The sequence below is a fragment of the Petromyzon marinus genome, chromosome 29 (genome assembly GCF_048934315.1).
Source record: "Petromyzon marinus isolate PM22_M1 ecotype Great Lakes invasive population chromosome 29, UKy_Petmar_22M1.pri1.0, whole genome shotgun sequence".
Lineage (NCBI taxonomy): Eukaryota > Metazoa > Chordata > Hyperoartia > Petromyzontiformes > Petromyzontidae > Petromyzon > Petromyzon marinus.
This window is the reverse complement of record NC_133695.1, coordinates 9,033,046-9,051,591: the sequence shown is the minus strand read 5'-3', so window position 1 is coordinate 9,051,591 and position 18,546 is coordinate 9,033,046.

The following is an 18,546-nucleotide window of genomic DNA, read 5'->3' as shown; positions in this document are numbered from 1 at the left end:
GTTCAGGATGGTTGAGAAAAAGCGACAGGCCCACTGTCATTGGCTACAGAATCCCACGTCAGAGAATGAGGAGGCTTACCGCAGCCTTCGCTCGGAGGTTCGGAGAGCCGTGAGGCGCTGCAAGGATGGGTGGTGGTCGCGGGTTGCTGAGGAGATGGAGTCTGCCTCAGTGGCCCGTGATCACAAATCTCTATTTAACTCCATCAAAAAAGTAACCTGCAGCGCCACACCTATTACCATCATTAGGGGAAAAAACGGTGATCCAATTTCCGACCCCCAGGAACAGGTTCGCAGATTTGCTGAGCATTTCTGTGAGGTCCTGGGGGAGGGAAAATCCCTCAGCCAGGAAAACATCGTGGCACAAAGTGAGGATGACCCTGCTGAGGCTGCGGTGCCTCAAATATTGGATGAAGTCACCCCCTGTGAGTGGCTGGCTGAGGTGCCATCTGCTGAGGAAGTATTGAAGGCGATCCGGAGTCTGGGACCAGGAGAGGCAGCGGGCAGAGATGATCTCCCAAGCGAAATGCTGAGGGAGGGTGGCGTTTGTGCACAGACTGCCCTATATGACATCATAACAACAGTCTGGACCACTGGACGGGTGCCGCAGGATTGGAAGGATGCCCTGGTGGTCCCCCTTTTTAAGAAGGGGGACCGCACAGACTGTAACAACTACAGGGGCATCTCACTCCTCAGTGTGCCGGGAAAGGTCCTGGCAAGGATTATTCAGCATCGCCTTGCCAGGCACGCTGAGGAGAGGCTTGCGGAGCCCCAATGCGGTTTCAGGAAAGGGCGGTCCTGCACAGATGCCATATTTTCTGTCCGTCTGCTACAGCAGAGGTGTAGGGAATTCCAACAAGACCTACATCTCTGCTTTATTGACCTGGTCAAGGCCTATGATACCATCAGTAGGCCTGGGCTCTGGGTCGTTCTTCGTGCTTTTGGAGTACCTGACCCTCTGCTCACGATCATTAAGGACCTTCATGATGGTGAGCAGGCCCGGGTAAAACTACGTGGCCGGGAGTCAGAGCCATTCCCTGTACACCTTGGGGTGCGACAGGGATGTCCTCTGGCTCCCACATTATTTAACATCTATTTTGACCACGTAGTTCTTGAAGCCTTGAATAGCTGTACCGGGGGAATCTCCATATGGTACAGATATAATGGGAGGCTAATCGATGCCCGGGTGCGGTCAAGGGATGGCTCCCTATTGCTCAACCACGTTATGTATGCTGATGACTTGGTAATAGCTGCTCAGTCAGAGGAGGAGTTGGAGACGCTGCTGCTGAGACTGGAGCGTGCCACTAAGAGGTGGGGCCTTACCATCAGCCCCACCAAAACTAAGCACCTGCCTGGGTATTTTGTACCATCGGACACTCCACCCCCACAACTCCCAATCGGTGATGGGGCAGTTGTGGAGAGAGTGGAGAGTTTCCCATACCTGGGCAGTGTGCTTATGACTGGCTCCAGTTTAACAGCAGAGGTCTCACTCCGAATCAGTCGAGCGGCAATATCTTTTCATCGGTTGCGTAACGCTGTGTGGAAGCTACCTGGTCTGTCGCTCCACACTAAGCTTCAGGTCTTCTCGGCCACGATCATTCCCTCCCTTCTCTACGCTTGCGAAACGTGGACCCCCCTAATGGAACATCTTCGCCGGTTAGAAACATTTAGGCTGACCTGCCTACGATCCATCCTGGGTTTAACCAGACTGGATTGTGTGAGGAGCTCACAAATCCTTGAAAGATCTGGGCAGGGTCCCATCGGTGAGCTCCTCCGGCAGGCAAGGCTGCGATGGCTGGGTCATGTAGCCCGCATGCCCAGCAACCGCATGCCGAAACAGCTTTTGTTTGGCCGGATTGAGGGGGCTAAGCGGGCGCGGCACGGGCTAGAGAAGAGATGGAGTGATGTGGTACAGGAGGACGTGGAGCTGAGTGGACTTGCCGATGACTGGTACCAGCGGTGTCAAGATCGGCCTCTGTGGAGGAGGCTCGTGAAGGACGCTACTGGGCAGTTGGAGTCAGTTGCCCTCCAACAACAACGGAGGGCGGAGGAGCGACGCTCACAACAGCGAGCGGAGCGCCGGGTGGCTAAAGCACAGCAGATTGGCACAGTAGGGGGCACAGGTGGTGCATCAGCCAGTCATCTCAGTCAGTCGACCCGTGGCACCTGGGTCTGCCCCGTGACCTCCTGCCAGCGGGCGTTCGACACTTCACGTGGCCTCAGGGTGCACATAGCCTGGCACAAGCGTCGTGGTGACGTCACCGCCACTTAGTGGCGAATGGCGGTTGTTGTTGTTGTTGTGTGGGGAGCGGTCCTGTCTGCCAAAAAAACAACCCCCACCATCCTCGATGGTGCCGGACGGTAAGACTGTCGTGGCTGTGAGCAATGCCATTGGGAGGTGCCGATTCCAATCAGCTGTTACCCCTCACGTCGCTCGTAGCCACCACAGTGACAAAACAGGGGCCCTGGACAGATGTGAGGGGCTGGTGATCCCTTCCGCCTTAAATTCAATTACCCAAAAAACACGATTTCAATATAAAATTAAGCTTGTGCCGGATGCCCCGGGGGAACAGGAGTCTATGACGTCTCCTGGCCAAACCCCATTTGGTGGAGCCAGGAGATTGAACCCGCACCCTTGGGGTTCCTCCAGAAATGGCAAAAAAGCAAGTGGGAGTGGCAAAATGGCATGTCCGAATGCTCACTGTGGAGGAAAGGCTGCCACTCCTCTGTCGGGAGGTGGACCAGTACCGCCAGAATCTCTGTGCTATTCAGGAGGTCCAGTGGACTAATTCTGGCTCTAATCACTGAGGGGAGGGCAGTCCTCTACTTGGGGCAGGAAACTGCCAAACAACAGGGAGTGGCTCATCTTCTGAACAAGCATGGCGGTGAGGTGTGGGAAGCTGTAGGTTCCAAGCTACTGTTAGCTCACCTCCCCATCAACGTTAGGTGAGGAATGGTGGTGGTGGCTTATGTGCCCACCGAAGACAAACGTCAGTGGAGGGATGCAGGCATGGCTGATGAGTCAGATGCCTTATGCAACCTCCTGTCACAGTCCTTTCTAGATTTGAAGTTTTCGTGACTGCAAGGATCCATATTCGTTGGTTCTTTTGGTAAAGTCACGTAGGTGAAAAAATAAAATAAATTAAATCACGACGTTTCGATTGCAACACAAGCAATCATCATCAGGTGTGACAACCACAGCAAAATATGTTTTACTGAAGTGGGAGAGATGCCAGAGTTAGGGCAGTTGTCACAGGTGCTGGCTAAAGTGGCCCCTCGGGATAGAGTCATCCTGTTGGGTGACTGTCATGCCTGAATGGGTCCTAACGTAGGCACCTGGGCTAGAGTTATTGTAAAGCATGATCCAGATCAGCTCAATAACAACAGTAGTAGGCTGCTCAACCTCTGTTCACCCCATGGTCAAGCAAGAACACCTGTTTGGCTATATAGTGGCAGAACAATGGATGTTGGCACAAGTCATTGATCTGCCCACTGACCAATGGCTTGTCATCTGTAAAATGCACGTAATATTTTTCCACTGCGTTGGTGGGTGTCCACCTAGGACCTCATTCTACCCCACAGTGGCCTCGTCTCAGATCGGTGATGAAGGTTGGAAATACGAATTTAAACTAAACTACTTAAAAACTAAAACTATTTTTTTTATTTTACCAGGTAAGGCCCACTGAGCTACATAGCTATTTTTCAGAAGTGATCTGGCCACAAATGATAGCTCAGCGAAGTGCCTCATTGCGTGTAAATTTGCAGCAGCCAAATACTCTAAATGCACGTTTCTAAATGTGGAGGAAAAAACCGGAGGACCCAGAGAAAAACCTACGCGACCACAGGGAGAACATGCAAACCTTCCAAAATACAGGCGTCAGGGTCAGGATTCAACTTACAACCTCCTGCATACCAGGCGAGAGAGTTAACATCCCGTGACCGTGCCGCTCCTCGCCAGCTTGCAGCTGAGGTTGGCATTGCCACCCCCTCTCCTCCTGATGCCGAGAGAAAATGGATGAAGTTCAGGACTGTGGCTCATGCAGCTGCAGTGGCTGCTTTGGGTACACGGTCCAAATCTTCCCAGATACCATGGCTGATAGAGGAGGAGTTCTGGCTAGCTGAGAAAAATAAATTGTTATCATCGATGTAAAAATTGGCCTCTGTGGAGGAGGCTCCAGAAGGACGCTTCTGGGCAGTTGGAGGCAATCACCCTCCAACAGCAGCGGAGGACAGAGGAGCGAAGCTCACAACGAGTGGAGCGCTGGGTAGCTAAAACGCTGCAAGTTGGCACAGTCGGGGACACAGTCATCTCAGTCAGTCAACCCATGGTACCTCGATCTGTCCCGTGACCTCCTGATAGTGAGACTTCAACACATCACGTGGCTTCAAAGTGCACCTAGCATGGCACAAGCCCCGTGGTGACGTTTCCACCACTTAGTGGTGAATGGGGGTTGTTGTTGAAGCGACCGTGCAGTGGTCAGGGCACTGCGCCACGAACCTAGCGGCCCGAATTCAATTCCCGCACACCATCAATAACAGTGACGAATATTTAAACCGGCCGTGGGCCTCCACTAGGTCGACTCAGTCTTAAATGAGTATCCTGGTGCACTGTGTAAGCATCAGGACCGGGGAGGCCAAGGCCACCACCCACCCACCTGCACTTCCCCCAACAGTCTGTTAAAGGCTGCACGGGGGACCTTTGTCTCTTGGGGAGCAATGCTGCAGTCGCCTGCACGCTCTACGACGATCCCGGCCACCGAGGATCGATTCCCTGCTGTGGATCACATCGGTGGCACGTGCCACCTAGGGTTGCCAACCTGCACTGGTTATCCCGGGATCGTCCTCTTGTTGTTTGACGCAGCTGCTGTCCTGAGGAACCTGTGAGTTCTCCTGAGATATTCATCCTTTGAAGTCCGGTTATTGCCAGTTACACGTAATTCTCCCGTCTCCCAGGATCCAGGATCATGAGATGTTCCGAATTATTTTTGTTTACCTCCCCGTTGGTGGCAACCCGCAAACCGTAGTACCACCTGACCATTCCTAGACCTCCCTTAAGTCGACTCAGCCCTAAATTAAGTGAAAAATGTTTTACCCGCTGCCGTGTTTCAACCACAGTAAAAACGACAAGACTGTGTTTAGCTTACCAGGTAAGACCCACTGAACTGTGTAGCTTTGTTTGCAGAAGCGACCTGGCCACAAATGATAGCTCAAACGAGTGGCTTATCACGTGGACATGTACAGCAGCCAAATACTCTAAAACGCATGTCTCTAAATGTGGAGGGGAGAAACCGGAGGACCTGGAGAAAAATTCCACACAACCACGGGGAGACAGTGAGAGAGAGAGACACGCAAACTCCAAATATACAGCGGGCGTCAGGATTGGGATCGAACCCACGACCTCCATGTACTGTATACTAGTCGAGGTAGTTAACATCTCGCCGCAGTGCTAGGGAGACGAAGGCGGCCTCGTGTGAGGCCTTGTCGGCTTTCAAACAAAAGTAAAATATCGAGTTGAACTGCGTTGACAGTGGTGCAAAAAGCGCACGGAACAGAACTCAACGATGTTCGTCAATGGCACTGGCACGTGTTCATGTATCCCTCCATTTACGAACGTTCGCTTTACGAAATTTTCGCGTGAACGCGCGTTGACGACAACAAGAACAACAACAACAAAAGACACGGACACTTTTCGCTCAACGAAACCGAATTTTCGGCCCAAACGAAATTTTGCTGCGGCCTTGCGCCGTGAGGTCATCGAAACACGAAGCCACCTGGGGAGGCTTCGTCGTCGCCGTCGTCACTGTCGTTGTCGTCATCATCATCGTCGTCGTCATCGCCGCCGTCATTGTCGGCGTCGTCGTCATCACTGCCATCGTCGTGACCGCCATCGTTGTTGTCGTCGTCAACGTCGTCACCGCCGACGTCATTGTCGTCGTCATCGCCGTCGTCATCATCGCTGTCGTCATCGCAGTGGCCGCCGCCGTCATCATCGTTGTCGCCGTCGTCACCGTCCATCCGTGACAGCGTCGAGGGTGTCCCTGCATTGGCAGCAGTAAGGCCTCCACACCACCGCTCCGCTCATTGCAACGTGCAGCAGATGTTGTGGGGACTTCCCGCATGAAGGTAAATTTTTATTATTATTATTAATAATTCATTAATTATGAACAGTCAATCGTTTTCATCTTTTTTGTTTTGTTCTTGATTGTTCTTTTCGGATCGTGACAAGTGATCGAGGTGTATGTAGTTTTAGTTTAGGAGTAGAGTTGGGATGACTGTCCGAAACACATTCCCTGTTTTGTTGGAATTCAATTAATGGGAAAAGCCATTTTGCGATTTACGAAATTTCGTTTAACGCGCGTTTTTTGAAGAACGCATTTGTTTCGTAAATCGAGGGATACCTTTATATATTTTTTTAAACTACTAAACTATTCGTATTTTTCCAGGTAAGGCCCACTGAGCTACTTAGCTATTTTTCAGAATTGACCTGACCAAAATTTATAGCTCAACGAAGTTTCTAATCACGTGCACAATTTGTAGCAATCAAACACTCTCAACGCATGTATGTAACAGTGGAGGGAAAAACCGGAGGACCCGCAGAAAAATCCACGCGACCACGGGGAGAGAGACATGAAAACTCCAAATATACAGCAGCAGGCGTCAGGGTCCGGATCGAACCCACGACCTCCTGTATACCAGGCGAGGTAGTTAACACCTCGCCACCGTGACGAGATGTTAGCAGTACACTGCACATATATGGCTCATTCTTCACAGCACACAGAGAGAGAGGCCAGATAGGTGACGACGTTGATCGATCTCTGGCCTCTCCATAATAAGCTTGCTCTGAAGAAGGACCAATGCCCGGAACGTGGGAATATAAAAGAGGTGCTCGCGAACAGCACTTGCCCCGTAGGCTCAACGTGGTGGGGGGTGGGGAGTGCGTCTCGCGGTGAGATGGCTGCTCGCTTTGTGTATTCTATCCCGGCTATTTTGTCTGTGCGACTCCATACACCATCAACGCTCACAATGGATGCAGGTGTGAGTGTGTGTGTGTGCAGTGGTAGTGTAGTGGTTAGCCCACTGCGCTACGAACCTGGCCACCCGGGTTCGATTCCCGCTCACGGCCAACACCGGTGACGATTATCTGAGCCCGGGCCTGTGCCTCGTCTAGGTCGACTTAGCCTCAAATGAGTCGACCTCGTGCCTGGTGCAGTGTGTAATCATCGCAACTGGGGAGACAAATGCGCTTGGGCGTGGTGCTAACTACTCTCCCCCTCTGTACCGTGCCGGCCTCAATGGGTGCTCGCTAGCAGCACTTGCCTCAACATACTGTTAAGGCTATACGGGACATCTGTGTCTTTGTGTGTGTGTGATGCTGCACAACTGTAATGGAGCTAAATTGGAGAAGGCAGCGGTGCACAATTACGCAGCATCATCCGGCAATCTCGGGCAATTTGAAAAAAAATAGAATTTGGTTGGAATCTAAGCACACAGATGTCACGTTCTCCTTTGCACATTGAAAGGGGACCTGTGTGTCTATATATATTATTAATTCTCGGTAATTTGTTTGGATCTATTGCGCGGGGCTGTGCGGAATTCAGGTGGAGGAGTAAGTGGAACACAGTTGTCTAAAGGTGTGTCGAACCGTTACACCTCTTTTAAGTGTCAGCAGTGTCATGAAGAAGACAAAAAAAATTACCATTCTGTTGCCGTACCAAACCATCGCCGATGAATGTCTACGAGAGACGCCGTCAAGGGAGAGCACGCTGAAGATTGTCTCCTTGCGTAGAGCGGCAGCAGCATGGTCGCGAGATGTATTAAAATGTCGACGTCTGCTGACCACGACGAGGTGACTTCCAGAGGTCGAGGCAGTTCGTGGAGTTTGCCTCTTTTCCCCTCCTCCGTTGAAGAAGGGCAGACGACAGCGATTTACTGAACAGTCCATGGTTTGGGTTGCCGCAGAAGACGGTGGCGATGTGTTAAGTACCTCGCCTGGTATACAGGAGGTTGTGGGTTCGATCCCGACCCTGACGCCTGCTGCATATTGGGAGATGTGTGGAGTCTCTCTCTCTCTCCCTTTCTCCCCGTGATCGCGTGGATTTTTCACAGGTGCCTCCGGTCTTTTCCTCCACATTTATGAACGTGCTTGTAGAGTGTTTGGCTGCTATAAACTCCCACGTGATAAGCCACTTTGTTGAACTATAATTTGTTCCCAGGTCGCTTCTGAAAAAGGGCTGTACAGCTTATTTCGCCTTACCTGGTAAAATACAAATATTATTGGTTCTTGCTGTGGTGTTCACACCTGATGATGATTGCTTGTGTTGCAGTCGAGACGTGAGAATTGTATTGTTTATATTTTTATTATTGTTTCCCTTCTACGTGACTTGACCGAAAGAACCAAGAATATGAATCCCTGCAGTCTCGAAAGCTTTAAATCAAAATTTAAAATACAAATAGTTTAGTTTTATGTAAAATGAAACATATCGTTCTATATATGTAAAAGTTTAGTATTATATATGTAAAACATTTAGTTTTATTTTGGATGCAATATCCAAATGGGCAGAACATAAAATTTACAATGCATTGTTAAGGAATTATCAAAAAGCAAATGTACTGTTTAGTATCCAAAGCAACATGGAGCTTGGCATACACTTACATTTTGAACATTAACCTTTATAACTCAACAGCTAAAATCCATGGAGCTCTTAAAAATGAGTGATATCCTCTCTGCTTCGTTCAATCCTGACGACTGTCGAGACGGACAGCGCTCGCGCGTGAATTCTAAATGAGTCTCTGACCTGGCCCCGCTCTGATGAACCACTGGCGCTGCGATCGAGTGTGCAGGCGGTGCAACTGCACCGGGGCCCGAGGGGAATTGAACGGTGGGCCCCCCCCCCCCCCCCCCGTTGCATTCCTTACACGAGGGCCCATGTCAACCACGAAGCAAATCGTTATACACCGCAAATGATGTCATCTTAATTAGCCATTGTGTGTGTGTGTGCGTGTTAGTCGTTTGTTTTCCTTCCCTAGGTCGACTCAGCCTCAAATGAGTACCTGGTGCGACGTGTAAACATCGCCACTGGGGAGACGAAGGTGGTCGCGCGTACTGCTGGCCACCCACCCGCTCGTGTGCCGTGCCGACTTTCATAGGTGCTCGCGAACAGCACTTGCCCCAACAGTCTGTTAGAGGCTATATGAGGGATTGATTATTTGTTTTTGTATTGCGGTGACCCAGTGGCTAGCACACCGCGCTATGCGTGAATCGTACGACCCCAGTTCGATTCCGGGCCACGGCTAACATCAGTGGCCAATGATATCTGAATTCTGAACCGATCCTGCCAGCCCACCTGCCCCCACCCCGCTTCACAAACACGCACCGACCAGCATGGTCAAACAAGCCCTCGCGACCGACACGGCGTGTCGAATGTTTAACATATGCAGTTTATGATGGAGCGAGAATAGGACAGACAAAGGGCTTTGTTGAATGATGCGCGCGATATAATTACTCACGCGCTGCACGGGCCCCTCTATGTGCGCTACGCGGACGACAGCTGCGTGGTTCTGAGTCTGCGTCAAATCGCTACAATGGGTTGGTGTGGAGTGCCTCTTCCCCATTGTGCAGCAGGGAGCGAGCACGCCACCGCTGCCGTGCGACATCAGGGACCCACAACGGCTCTCACTGCTACCACGCGCGCGCGCGCCGTCTTACCCGGCCCACGGATTCGTGTGGAGCAGTGTCCGTCGCTAAATTTTGAGAGGGAAGGGGTGGGGTGGTTTGGGGGGTTGGGGGGGGCACTTTGGCCGTTAAGACATCGTCGGTGTGTTGAGGGCCGCCGCGCACGTGCGAAGCAGCATTGGGGTTTGACAGCAGCGCGATGATAGCGATGGTGATGATGGTGATGTTGGGGGGGGGGGGGGTGTTGTCACGCGTTGTGTTTTGTGTCGGGTGTCGCACGCCAGGGGGCCGCACTCAAGGCCACCAGGGGCCGCCAGTGGCCCTCGGGCCTTGCAACGGCTGGCGGAGACGATGGGTGTGTGTCTGTGTGTGTGTGTCCGTGCGTTGTTGCGGTAGGAGCGGTAGTGTAGCGGTTAGCGCGCTGCGCTATGAGCCCGGCGACACGGGTTCGATTCCCGCTCACGGCCAACACCCAGTGACGATTATCTGAACCGGTCCCGGGCCTCCCCTAGGTCGACTCAGCCTCAAATGAGTACCTGGTGCGGTGTGTAAACATCGTCACTAGGGAGACAAAGGCGGTCGGGCGTGGTGCTAGCCACCCACCCCCTCGTGTACCGTTCCGGCCTTCATAGGTGCTCGCTAACAGCACTTGCCCCTACAGTCTGTTAAGGCTATTCGGGGGATCTTTATCTTTTTGTTGTTGCGGTGGCTGCAGCATCGTGCGCTGTGGGGGGGGGGGGGGAATCGAACTCGGGTCTCGACAGCACTGCCCCAGTATCTAGCACAGGGGTCGGTATCCAAAATAACAAGAACAGACATTTGTTTTCGAATTTGGTAAACAATTAAAAAAAAACACCACCACCATCAATATTTCAAGAGGCGCAATGCGTGTGGATACGAGACGGTGAGCCTCAATGAATGACGTCGCGAGGCAGCGGTCCTTAAAGAGCCGCATGCGGAGCCGGAGCTCAGCAGGTTTTGCCGAGCCCTGAGCTAGCAGCTCACGTTCGCGAGATCGCGGAATTCAAATCGCAGAGCGTTCTTTAGGTGGGGTCGGTACAATGAGTGCTACAGTGGGCACCGCTTGCTGGAAATTAAAAGTGAAGATTTGAGCAGCAGAACCCATTGACCGTCATCTATATTTCCAGAAAGTATACTTATATAGACGATCAGAAGGTGTTCCTGGTACAATAAATACGGGGCTGCAATGGGACTGTCTCTGGCTATCATCGGCCATCCTCTCTCCCATCTGGCCACGTGTCCCTGCCCGAGACCACTTACTTTTCTTTACAGTTTAGAAGAATGTCTTACAATCTCGATTAACAAATCGTTTCTTTAGAACTGCGTTTGGTGTCTGCGTTGTTGCCCTCCTCTCGCACCTCCGAGTAGCAGGGTTGGCTTATGCACGGTTTGAAAGAATTTCAACATAAATACACGGATACTTAGCATGCGTAAATCCGTGTTCTCCTATCCACGTGTTCCTCTCTCTCTCTTCTCACCGTAAGTCCAAGCTTTTCGTCTCTCCTAGCTTCTCTTTGCGCAATTGTCAGCGATTTTTGTTCATCTTAATTGTTGATGTATAGTACATTGCACGCTTAGGGGTAATGCCATAGCGGCTGGTAGGTATACGCATTTGCTTAAAGAGAGAAATGCCTCAGAGGACAAACTCAATCTCAGAACGCGTCACGGAATACACGGGTGGGGGTCAATGCACGCACAGTGACGCCACGGTGGCTCAATGGTAACTTTATTGCCTGGTACACTGGAGGTTGTGGGCTTGAACCCAACCCTGGCGCCTTCATATTATTTGGAGGATGCATGTTCTCCACGAGAAATTTCCTCCGGCTCCTCCGGTTTCTCCCTCCATATTTGGACGCGTGCGTTTTGAGCATTTGGCTGCTTTAAATGTCCACTTGATAAGCCACTTCGTTGAGCAATAATTTGTGATAGCCAGGTCGCTTCTGAAAACGAGCTCTATAGCTCAGTGGACCTTACCTGGAAAAATCTAAAGGTAGTAAATTTAGCAGCATTCTCTAAATTATCTCCCCATAGACTTACCATTTGTAACTACGTTGATAATACTTTTGAGGTTCAATGGGCACAACGTAACCACGGATAATCACGTGCATGTGTAGTGTGGCCCTATTGTCAACCCTCCGCTGGATTATGAGGGCCTCACCCACCTCCACCTGTCAAAGAGCCTCCATGCCATGTCATGGAGGTTATTTGACCTTCGTTGACACGGCAGCACCGTGTCGGACACCGTTCGTGATGGCAGCCGTGGGCGGGGAGCAATCGCTGATCGGTCACCGTGGGTCCACAGCGCAGTCGCGCTAACCCCTTGCGCCACCGCTCCGCTCCACGACCACGAGTGGGACATGATGGGTTAGGTTACACGACGCGAGACATTCGCCTGCGCTCGTTGACTCCACGCGAGGCCGTACAACGCCTACGCCTCCTCCTACTCCTCATCCTACTACTGCCGCAGGCAGCTCAACCGCTCTCCACGCCACGCGCTAATCCGGTTGTAGTGCACAACCCGCTGACTGCCCCCCCCCCCCCACCTTTAAATAAAGGAATCATGTACGATATTAACGTAAATACACAATTCCAGTGTCTTTCAAGAATGCTGCTAAATTAACAAACTTTTTATATGACCAGGTAAGTCCCACTGTGCTATATCGTTTTTTTGTTTTTTCAAAAGCGACCTGGCCACAAATGATAGCTAAAAGTATACTTGTTTGTTGAATTTCTTTCGCTCCGTACGTAGCCAGCTGTGCTCATCAACGAAGTGGCTTATCATGCGGAAATTTATACCAGCGAAATACTCTAAAACGCATGTTTCTAAATGTGGAGCAATAAACCGGGGGACTCCAATAATAATCCACGCGACCACGGGGAGATCACGCAAACTCCAAATTTACAGGCGTCAGGGTTGGGATCGAACCCACGCCCTCCTGGATATCATGTCAGGTAGTTACCATATCGTCACCGTGGCGTGCAAATACAAATAGTTAATGACCTCTACTTAATGCAACTATTAGACGCGTGTTCGAGCCTCACATTGCATTTATAGGAGTATGCACACGCATTAGAGTGCTCCTGCCAATGTAACTCCATGGCCACCGATTGCTCAGCGATTGGTTAACAATCACTGACTGCCGATGAGACCCAGAAGGTCGAAACAGGTCCCTGCTTTGCTTGCCGCCAACAGACGAAATTACCGCGACATGGAAGGTCGCAGCAATAGGCCGATGGATTTAAGTTACCCGTTGAGATACAGTAAAAACTTGGATTGCGAGCATAATTCCTTCCAGATACGTGTTTGTAATCCAAAGCACTCGTATATCAAAGCACTCGTATATCAGTTGTGATCACGTGACGCTCGGCAGACAAAGCGTATACGTGCTGCTCGTATTGCTAAGACCCTCGCTCGTTTATCAAATTAATACTTATTTAAATTTTGCTCGTCTTGCAAAACACTCGCAGACCAAGTTACTCTCAATCCAAGATGTTTACTGTATAAAGAACGGAGGTTTATACTTATATATGTGTGTGTGTCATCACAATTAAGTCGGTTGTTGTTGTTGTACAATTTATACATTTCGTTGTATGCATACATACACACTTAGAAACCTCAGCGCACGTGGTATCCATGCGTGTGATACCGCTCGGCTTATACAACTCGCGTTGCCGGCAGTGGACATTATGCACGCCGACCATAATGAACCTGCGGTATTTCAATTACCTAGCAACTGCTCCCCACTCTGGAATTCTCCTCCCATCCATCGTCTCGTTTCGCAAGCTCTTCTTCTTATAATAAGAATAACCTTCTTCAATATAAGCAAACGTATTCACTCTCATCTGTTAGCTGCACCTTCAATAGTCATATCTGTTGCTGGCTGCTGGGTATTTATTTGGGCAGGGGGTTTAATTTAAACGTCAATAAAATTCATCCAAATCCCTCCCACACGCAGCTTCAATTAATAAACGATTACTAACATTATTCTTTGGGTCTTTCGGTAAAGTCACGAAGATAGGTTCAAATTAATCGATCGCAACACAAGCGGTCGTCATCAGGCCTGATGACGACCGCTTGAGAAACATGCGTTTATTCTAATTTCATTCATTTGAACCTATCTACGTGACTTTACCAAAAGACCCAAAGAATATGAATTCTTGCAGTCACGAAAGCTTTAAGTCAAGATTTTTTGACCAATATTTTTTTATTTTACCAGGTGAGGTCCACCGCGCTGTATAGCTCTTTTTAAAAAGCGACCTGCCCATCACAAATAACAGCCCAATGAAAAGTGGCTCATCACGTGGACGTTTGCAGCAGCTAAAAACTCTAAAATCGACACGTTCATTCTAAAGACGCGAGGATTTGGAGAAAAATCCACGCGACCACGGGAATGGCATTAACGCGCGCTAGACGCTGTACGTGTCCGTGCATGTGCTGTTGTTAAGCAAGTGCGTGCAATGTTCCGTCTCTGTCAGTGTATCCCACACCACCACCACCACCACGTGTATAACGTGGTACAGTATATGCATGTATATAATTATACACAAGCTTTGCGCGATTTAATGTGAAACTGTTGGCATTTAATAATTATCAGAAACACAACTCATCGTCCTTGCATATTTTGCGAATTTTACGCAAATGTTCCATCGAGTACTCGGAGGCACAGAGTCACAGCTTGAAGTCCCTCGTATGTAGGCCTGAACGGGTGAGAGCCTGAAAAGGTGACAGACTGAACAGGTGAGGGCATGAACAGGTGAGCTGGAACCGATGAGAGCCTGAACAGGTGAGAGCCCGAACCAGGTGGGAGTCTGAACCAGGTGAGAGCCTGAACCAGGTGAGACTCGAACAGGTGAGAGCCTAAGCAGATGACAGCCTGAACCAGGTGGAGTCTGAACCAGGTGAAAGTCTGAACCAGGTGAGAGCCTGAACCAGGTGAGAGTCTAAACCAGGTGAGAGCCTAGGCAGGTGAGTGCCTAGGCAGGTGAGTGCCTGAACCAGGTGAGAGCGTGAACCAGGTGAGAGTCTGAACCAGGTGAGAGTCTGAACCAGGTGAGAGCCTGAACCAGGTGAGACTCGAACAGGTGAGAGCCTTAGCAGGTGACAGCCTGAACCAGGTGAGAGTCTGAACCAGGTGAAAGTCTGAACCAGGTGAGAGCCTGAACCAGGTGAGAGTCTGAACCAGGTGAGAGTCTGAACCAGGTGAAAGTCTGAACCAGGTGAGGGCCTAAGCAGGTGAGAGCCTGAACCAGGTGAGAGTCTAAACCAGGTGAGAGTCTGAACCAGGTGAGAGCCTGAACCAGGTGAGAGTATGAACTATGTGAGAGCGTGAACCAGGTGAAAGCTTGAACCAGGTGAGAGTCTAAACCAGGTGAGAGCCTGAACCAGGTGAGAGTGTGAAGCAGGTGAGGCCCTGAACCAGGTGAGATCGTGAACCAGGTGAGAGTCTGAACCAGGTGAGAGCCTGAACCAGGTGAGAGTCTGAACCAGGTGAGAGTCTGAACCAGGTGAGTCCTAAGCAGGTGATAGCCTGAACCAGGTGAGAGTCTAAACCAGGTGAGGGCCTAGGCAGGTGAGTGCCTAGGCAGGTGAGTGCCTGAACCAGGTGAGAGCGTGAACCAGGTGAGAGTCTGAACCAGGTGAGAGTCTGAACCAGGTGAGAGCCTGAACCAGGTGAGAGTATGAACTATGTGAGAGCGTGAACCAGGTGAAAGCTTGAACCAGGTGAGAGTCTAAACCAGGTGAGAGCCTGAACCAGGTGAGAGTGTGAAGCAGGTGAGGCCCTGAACCAGGTGAGATCGTGAACCAGGTGAGAGTCTGAACCAGGTGAGAGCCTGAACCAGGTGAGAGCGTGAACCAGGTGAGAGTCTGAACCAGGTGAGAGTCTGAACCAGGTGAGATACTAAGCAGGTGAGAGCCTGAACCAGGTGAGAGTCTAAACCAGGTGAGAGCCTAGGCAGGTGAGTGCCTGAACCAGGTGAGAGCGTGAACCAGGTGAGAGTCTGAAATAGGTAAGCGCCTGAACCGAGTGAGAGTCTGAACCAGGTGAGAGTCTGAACCAGGTGAGAGCCTAAACCGAGTGAGAGTCTGAACCAGGTGAGAGTCTGAACCAGGTGAGAGCCTGAACCAGGTGAGAGTCTGAACCAGGTGAGAGCCTAAACCGAGTGAGAGTCTGAACCAGGTGAGAGTCTGAACCAGGTGAGAGCCTGAACCGAGTGAGAGTCTGAACCAGGTGAGGGTCTGAACCAGGTGAGAGCCTGAACCGAGTGAGAGCGTGAACCAGGTGAGAGCGTGAACCAGGTGAGTGCGTGAACCAGGTGAGATCCTAAGCAGGTGAGAGCGTGAACCAGGTGAGAGCGTGAACCAGGTGAGATACTAAGCAGGTGAGAGCCTGAACCAGGTGAGAGTCTAAACCAGGTGAGAGCCTAGGCAGGTGAGTGCCTGAACCAGGTGAGAGCGTGAACCAGGTGAGAGTCTGAACCAGGTAAGAGCCTGAACCGAGTGAGAGTCTGAACCAGGTGAGAGTCTGAACCAGGTGAGAGCCTAAACCGAGTGAGAGTCTGAACCAGGTGAGAGTCTGAACCAGGTGAGAGCCTGAACCAGGTGAGAGTCTGAACCAGGTGAGAGCCTAAACCGAGTGAGAGTCTGAACCAGGTGAGAGTCTGAACCAGGTGAGAGCCTGAACCGAGTGAGAGTCTGAACCAGGTGAGAGTCTGAACCAGGTGAGAGCCTGAACCGAGTGAGAGCGTGAACCAGGTGAGAGCGTGAACCAGGTGAGAGCGTGAACCAGGTGAGATCCTAAGCAGGTGAGAGCGTGAACCAGGTGAGAGCGTGAACCAGGTGAGATCCTAAGCAGGTGAGAGCGTGAACCAGGTGAGGGTCTGAACCAGGAGAGAGCCTGAACCAGGTGAGAGTCTGAACCAGGTGAAAGTCTGAACCAGGTGAGAGCCTGAACCAGGTGAGAGCGTGAACCAGGTGAGAGTCTGAACCAGGTGAGAGTCTGAACCAGGTGAGAGCGTGAACCAGGTGAGAGCGTGAACCAGGTGAGAGTCTGAACCAGGTGAGAGCGTGAACCAGGTGAGAGCGTGACCCAGGTGAGGGCGTGAACCAGGTGAGAGCGTGAACGGGCGCTCTGGTGCTTGGACGCAGTTGAATGTGCAGTGGGGAGACAAAGGGGGAAGAGTTACAGACGGCTTTTGTCGCAGCGACGGAGAACCCCTGACCCAGCCAAGGAGCAGGCAGCCGTGGTTGTGGATGCGATGAGCGACTGATTGGAGGAAGTGTTCCGTGGGACGCAGTTTGTTGTGGGTGGTGGTGGTGGTGGTTTGCCGTCGTCAGTGGAGTGAGAGGTTTGTTGGAGGTACGAGGCGAGAGAAACATTGAGACGAGACACCTTCGCGTGCCGCAGGATCGCGAACTCGTGACTCAACCCTTGATCGATGCGTTTAAGAAGAGATACATTTAAAACGCGAGTTTTTGAATATCCGTGATCGTACACAGTATACCACGCGCGACTTATATTTAGCACTGACGTGACACAACCGGATTTACATACATCCACCTCACAGAAAGAGATACAAAAAACATGCCGAGCAAAATAATGTTGATACCGTCGCCAATTTCAGCGCTGATTACAATGGGCATTACTTAAATGATTTGCTGATATGAGCGCAATGACACTTGCTTTTGTTTTGACCAAATCACGCACGGTGTGCCGTATTGTATTGATTATTACAAGACGCTCCGGTAAGTCACACACACACACACGCGCGCAAAAGACAAAGGAGCCCCGTATAGCTTTTACAGGATGTCGGGGCAAGTGCTCTTAGGCAGTAGCACCGATGAAAGCCGGCTCAGCACACGAGTAGGTGGGGGTGGCCAACACCACGCCCGGCCGCCTTTGTCTTCCCCGTCGCGCTGCTTTTGCGCACAGCACCAGGCACTCATTTGAGGCCGAGTTGACCTAGGGGAGGCCCAGAACCGATTCAGATAATCGTCACTGATGGTGGTGGGGAGGCAGGCTAGGGGCCATCTATGTAGTACGTACTCATGGAGGGGGGAGGGGGGGGTTAACCCAAAGGCTGTACGCCTGCGTTTGGGGGGGGGGGGGTCTACTGACAATGTTAGATAGTCCGACGGTGAACTATCTGTTTGCTTAAACACGTTAATATTATTAATCCTTGATCGTTTCTGCGTGGATTAAATATCGGCCGTTCTATAGGATTCGGGGGGTGGTGTAAAAAGTCCGCGTGCGTACAGGGAGAAGGAGGGAGGGGGTCGAGTTTCGCCAGATTTTTTGCGTACCTACTGAATGGATGGCCCCTTAGTGCGTCTTATAATCCAGAGCATGCGGATTGAATTGTCGATTTTCACTCTTGCACGCAGGCCTGCTCTTCCAAACTGCCGTGTCGCTTCGGGCAGTCTTTGGCCATACTTCACCGCGCCGGGCCCGTGCGGGTTGTTGGGTGACGGTGGTTGCGTGTACTCAGATGGGTTGTCTTCTCGTCGCCGCTGATTGTAGCATCCCTTTCAAACCCCACACGGTTTATAATCCCCGTGTTCTTGTGCGGGAAAGTTGCGTTTTCAGGTCCATACGGCGTAACAGCGAGCCGTTCCAATACGGGCAACAAGGAACAAAATTTGTCGATTTGTTTGTGTTTCTCACTTGTGATGGGACTTTGTGGGGTGAACGTTGAGACGTATAAGGGGCACGGGGTGACCAGTAAGGTCCTGAATTGGTCTGTAATAAGGTAGGGGGCACTGATAAGGGCTTGACAGGTTTGTGTTAAATTTCGATTTAAAGCTTTCGTGACTGCAAGGATTCATCTTCTTTGGTTCTTTCGGTAAAGTCACGTAG